Source organism: Cyphomyrmex costatus, unplaced genomic scaffold, assembly GCF_001594065.2.
Source record: "Cyphomyrmex costatus isolate MS0001 unplaced genomic scaffold, Ccosl1.0 scaffold1053, whole genome shotgun sequence".
In the NCBI taxonomy this organism is placed as follows: domain Eukaryota; kingdom Metazoa; phylum Arthropoda; class Insecta; order Hymenoptera; family Formicidae; genus Cyphomyrmex; species Cyphomyrmex costatus.
Window position 1 is genome coordinate 350532 of NW_017275012.1, and position 6000 is coordinate 356531.

Consider the following 6000-nt stretch of genomic DNA (forward strand, 5'->3'; position numbering starts at 1 on the left):
GTTTTAAAGAATGGAATCTCACTAAATTCTTTTAATTCTTTAAATTCGTATGGTATGCAGTGTCCACAGAACCTGCAGGCACGTCAACCTGCCACCGCATGAGTCCCTTGATGATGACAAAAGCGATGCCTGTGAAACACTATAGTATAGTCGATCCTTCCTCAAAAAGCGAGTGTTGAATTCGAGCTGTACTCTTCTCTTCTGAGTTTATATACTTGTAGCAGCATTCTATATAAAAATATATATACACATATATATAGTATATATATTTTTCACTATATATTATACAGGGTATTTCAGACTCAACGTATCACCTACTAATATCACATTTCTGAAGTCATTTTAATTCGAAAATATCAGTAATTTTATCTTTGCTTACGAAATATTCATATCTGTATTAACAAGAGACTACTAGCTATTATAGCTTTTACTTTTAGTACTTTGCGTTGTACTACATCTAGATGGTATAATTTGCGATAGCTAGCTAACGATTGTAATTCAAAAATTCTGATAACCTCGATATTTTGCGCCAGTTTGGGATTAGAATTTTCGTTCAAAATGACTTCAAAATCTGTCATTAGTAGATATGTCGAATCTGAAGCATATTCTGTATATATAACATATTACACGATATAAATATATAAGTTCCAGAGAAAAGTTTCTTTGTTTCAAAGAAATGTTTCTCTGATTTAAATATCATTTTTTAAAATAAAATAAAAAAGATTTATATATTTGATTTCAAAAAGTTTAAATGAAAGAAAATTTTTCTTTAACCATACAGCAAAGAAACATTTCTTTGAATCGGAGAAACCTTTCTTCTAGATGTATATTTAACATCTATGTATATAATTATGTACATATATATTATAAAATATATATGTTATATAATTACAGTGCTTAAATCGTTCGTTTTCTATTTGCAGTTATATTAAATTATAAAGTCAAAAGCGAGGAATCGCATCCTTTAGTGCATTATATATATCGATGTAAATTAATCTTTTATATACCACCATATATATTTAATAGTATAAATTCTATACGTAAAAGATTCAAAAAATAGTCCCTCTTTTCTTTTCTCTTCTTAAATTTTATATTAATAAACGAACACATAATTTAATCTGCATATGTGCTACATTTCCAACAAATATAAACTTTATAACAAAATTTATAACTATTTATTAATTCACAAATTGAAAGTTGAAAGTAGATATCGGTTTATTAATGCTATTTTATTAATGCTGTAATACAAGCGGTAAGATCTCATTTATTTTTCGAATAGCACAAAAGAAGTTTTTGTAACTTGTCGTTTTTGATATCATAATTTAACAAGACTGCAGTGAAGAAAATAAAAACTTTAAATTATTGAAAACTATTACTTGCGATCACACACTGAAGCAAGGTAACGTGATTCAATTTATTTCGATCCATCGAAATAATGGCATTATAGCATTTTATTTCTATCGCTATTTCGTGCAATGACTCCTGATAATTAAGACATCGATAAGTGTCACTAATATAATACAGGATATCATTTTTAACCGTGGACCTTTGAATCACACATACATGAAACGATAGGTATTTGTTCGTTCTAAAGATTAATTCGTACAGTCCTTTTACATCGCAAGCTCGATCGCAATGGTAAAAAAAAACTGTTTTTTGCAACTGTTTTATTAACTGATTTTTAGGAAAGTAATTGCTAGTTTCCAGCCAATGAATAATTTTATTGAATTGCTCAAATAGAGAATTTTTATAAATAAATATCGTTATACTAGAACATTAGATATAGATTTATATTGTAAGAATAATATTTAAGTATTTAACACATTCTAGTATTCAAAATATTGTGTTTTAATACATTCTATAACGAGAATTTTATTTAACTTATCATTTTTTCATTTTTAAATTAAAAAACAGATTGATAAAAATTATCAATTTATATACGAAGCAACTTTTATCCATTATTCAATAGAATATAGATCAAAAATGACCTCCGAAGGATACACCTTTCGAAGATTGATATGATATTGCTCCAAATAGTCGAGTCAGCCTATTATGTTTCGTTATGGAATTTTTCTTTTGAGAAACTCGCTCGATAATATGTATTTGATGGTTGTATCGCCGAGCTTGTACAATCCGTACGAACATTACAACTATTTTTTAACAAGTTTCGCACTAATGCAAAAACTTGCGAAATATAACGTCTAATAAGCTCCACTATGTTGTAGCAAAAAAAAACCGACCAAAATGCGTAATTTTCATGCCGGTACTTTAGAGAGTTTCTTCGAAATTGCATAAAAGCATATTAAAAATGATAAAACAACGAAACAGACTGCAATAAAAATATAATAAAAGCAGAAATACACTCCGAGTATCGTTTGTTTACAACGTCAACTAACAACAGTTTTCAAACTTTTCGTCCTCACTTTTGCATTTCCACGGAATACAATGCGAAAAACCCACGGACGCGGATGGAGCGGCGAATATGTGCTAAGTTTATAAAACTTTCAACCACTATACTTAGCGGTTACCTATTCCTATTCCGTAATCCTTAGGCGGATGATCGCTTCATCTAATTCGACGTGTGAATTAAGTCATCCGTGACGACGGAATCGGAACACACACCAAGCCGAGCACTGTTCGGACGGGGAAAGATGCGGTTGACGGAAACGTCGATTAACCGTACAAAGCCGGAGCGCGAGGCGCTTATTCGCGAATTCGGCGGAGCGGCGCGCGTCATGGAGGCCCTGGCAGATGCAGCCGCAACGCGCGCACATTAGAGCTTGTAACGAGATGAAAGCGAGGCCAACGCACGTCTGGTGCATCGGTCGATGTTCAAGAGTTTACCGCATCTCTCAGCCCCTCTATACCCCTTCCTCGTCAGAGCGTAAAATTTATGGCATGTAATATCATTACGCCGAATCGCTTCGCGATTCCATTCGCACCGCGGGATTCGTATGGAAGCTATGTGTACGTATCGCCCGCCCGAAGAAAAAGCGTAATATTCGCGCGTGCCGCCGCGCCGGAATTCGCGTGCTAGAATAAAATTATCCGACCGCAGAGCGTGTACTCGCACGGTATATATATGTATGTATATTAGCCGCGCATAATATATCGGGTATCCCGCCGTGTAATGTATCGGATAACTGTCAGATGGATATAGCGAAAGTTTCGCCTCCCCGCTTAAGACGCGCTTAAGCGATTTTGCGTTTCTCGAGGATAACGCAGATGTTAGTTTTGCATTCGCCGGCGCGGAGCGGCCGCCGCGCCGCGAGAACGCGCGATACATTTCGCATTAATGTATTCCTTGTGCATCCCCGGCCACCGCCACGTGGGTTTAACGCGGATTCGTAATAATTTATCTTCCGTTAGGATGTTTTAAAGTGAAGTTTAAGTTCTTCAACACGAAGGGCAACGAAGGACCGATTGTTTCGTTTAGCGATAACGCGCCGAGCAAACAGACAGTACCGGGAACAATTCAACCGCGCCCGAGACAACAGAAATTGCAATTTCCCAGATCAAAGCCGCGCCTGGTTGCCAATTAGACGACTCAATCAACTTCCGTGTTCTCAGCTTTCGGAAAATCACATTCGCAGGATACGGCGGGCGACGATTACGTAATATTACAGCTGAATATTACAGATAATGAAAGAGACGTCGCAGCCAAAGAATCTTTAATTAAACTTACGCACACTGCGTATATCTATATGCTTGTGTTCAATTAGCGTGTAATTTTATTTGAAACTTTTAATTTTCGTATATACAATGTAACTACTTATACACGTGATAAATTATCATGTGTCTGTCGACCATTTCAAAAATTAAACGCAATTTGAAAGAGACTTATAATCCATTTGTGAAAGATAAAATTCTGAAGTTAGTTCTTCCACGGAATTCTGATTTCACTGAGCGCCAGTGTAAATTGGATGCAGCGTTTAAGGAAAGTAATGAATTAGGAGTAGAGAAGCTTGAACTCAATTATAACGGATGTCAATTTAACATTTCGCGACATTCAAAGTCAGAAAATCAATGAATTTACATTTCGGCGAAACAACATTGAGAAATTTCTTTGCGATTTTTCTGGAAATCAGTTGATTAACAAATTTAATATATTTTGCATCTGAGCACTATAAAAAATGTATGCGTTTTAAATACCGAATATCGAAAGAGAAGACATGAAAAATTAATGTTTATGATTTAATTAATGTTTATGATATTTATCAAAACACAGAAAAAAAATAGATTAGATATATTTTGTTGTTTATTATGAAGCAAAATGAAGAAGAGCCAGTGCAATAAAATAAAATTTCAATTGTTTGATTAATTGAGCAAATTGTTAAATTCTCTAATCCAGTATAAACTGCAAGATGACATACTCGCGAGAAAAGAAGAGATAAAAATATCTTGAGATAATGTATGTTAATCCTTTTTGCTAAATATTTACATAAATAAAGAATTTGTATACAAAAAGAAGCCAACAAAAGAGGAAAAAAAAGAAAGGAAATTTAAAATGTTAAATGTTTATAATAAACACTAAATGCATACACAAAGCTACTTATCATTATTCTTTTATCACGACACGAGGTCTCTTTTTTATTCCTACTAAAACCTCCTTTTCTCGCTTTCGCGAGATAACAAATATATACTTATCTTGTTTCAAATTCCAAAAATGATACAATTTTGCGGTGAGCAGTTCAAAATTCGGTAAATTATTACCATCGGTGCCAAGCCGTCCGAAATGTGATTGAGAAATATACTTCAAATATCAGTTAAATGTCAAATTCACACGAAATTCTCTTCTCTTAAATTAAAATATTCGAAATTTACTTCCAAGCGTATAATTTATTATTTTAACACGTTAAAATATTAATTCGCAATTTTATAAATTAGTCACCTAAAATAATTAACGAATAGTAATTGGCACTGACAGTTTGGAATGTGTTTCTTTTTTCGCAATTCTAAATATCATCTTTCAGCAATTTCTGATATTTGATTTCCATTTTTCAATCTGAGAGTATCTCGATATCGAAGAAATTATCACAGATATATTAATATCCTTCGGGGAATTCTGAGACTTTCCAACGAAAAAGTAAGGTGGTGAAACGTTTCCAACTGATAAAATTACCCGTCCCTTTCCGTCGGCAAACGCGAACGAGTCTCCAACTTGAGCAATTATACACCAGACTCCTACGTGGACTCGAACGGCAGGACTCATTCCGCTTTACGCCTTTTGAACCGACGCGTTTACCGAAGTAATAAAGACCTCGCCGTATATACGGACGAAAGGCAATCAGCACTTACGTGTTCGTGTGATTCCGCGAGAATGGATGTCGGGTACCGGGAGCCTCTCTCACTCGTGACTGGTCATACCTAAGACACACGTACACACTCGGTATACCCTACACACACCTTCCTTTCTTCTTCTACCGATCGCGAGCGAATTTACGATCGCAGCTTATAAATCACAGAGCGGTTCCAACCGCGCGGCGCGGTTTATATATCGTTCCCCTGAAGATAGAGTCTTCAACCTTTCTTTCCCACTCGAATCATTCTTCGCCGTCGGCGAACGACCCCTAACTCGTCCCCGTATTCTTCCTCTTTTCGCTCCCGATGGCACCGTTAAGTCCTTTTGCCGCACTCGCGACCAGATAAATCGTATATTTATTCCCGAGCGCCGATTCTTTATCCGTTCCGTGAATTTGCAACGCGGTTATAGCGCGTTATCCGTAATATCGTCGATGATAGATGAAGAAAAAGCGGAGAGAAGAGACAGCGATGAAAATTGCCGCGCTCTCGCGTCGCGCCGCGTCCGTCGCTTCGCGACGCTGCCTCCCTTCAGCGAAAACACCCCCTCACTTTTGCAAGGTGAACGATCGACGAACCGTGTGCGGTTCGCAACCCGGCACGAGTCGAACTCGCTACCTCCTCGGGACGGTGTTCCGGTGGGGTTGACGCCGCCGCTACCACCACCACCACCGCCTCCGCCGCCGCCGCCGCCGCCGC

The 6000-nt window shown here is 36.6% G+C and overlaps 1 protein-coding gene across 2 annotated transcripts in view; it reads right to left on the reverse strand.

Annotated features, from left to right (window-relative positions):
* LOC108774466 (acid sphingomyelinase-like phosphodiesterase 3a) overlaps positions 1–5900 on the reverse strand; it is a 42615-nt gene extending 36715 nt beyond the window's left edge. For both annotated transcript variants that reach the window (XM_018540592.1, XM_018540582.1), the window contains exon 1: positions 5299–5900. The gene's annotated coding sequence lies outside the window, so the exon portion shown is untranslated. The remainder of the gene's footprint in view (positions 1–5298) is intronic.
* Positions 5901–6000: the final 100 nt, after the last annotated feature.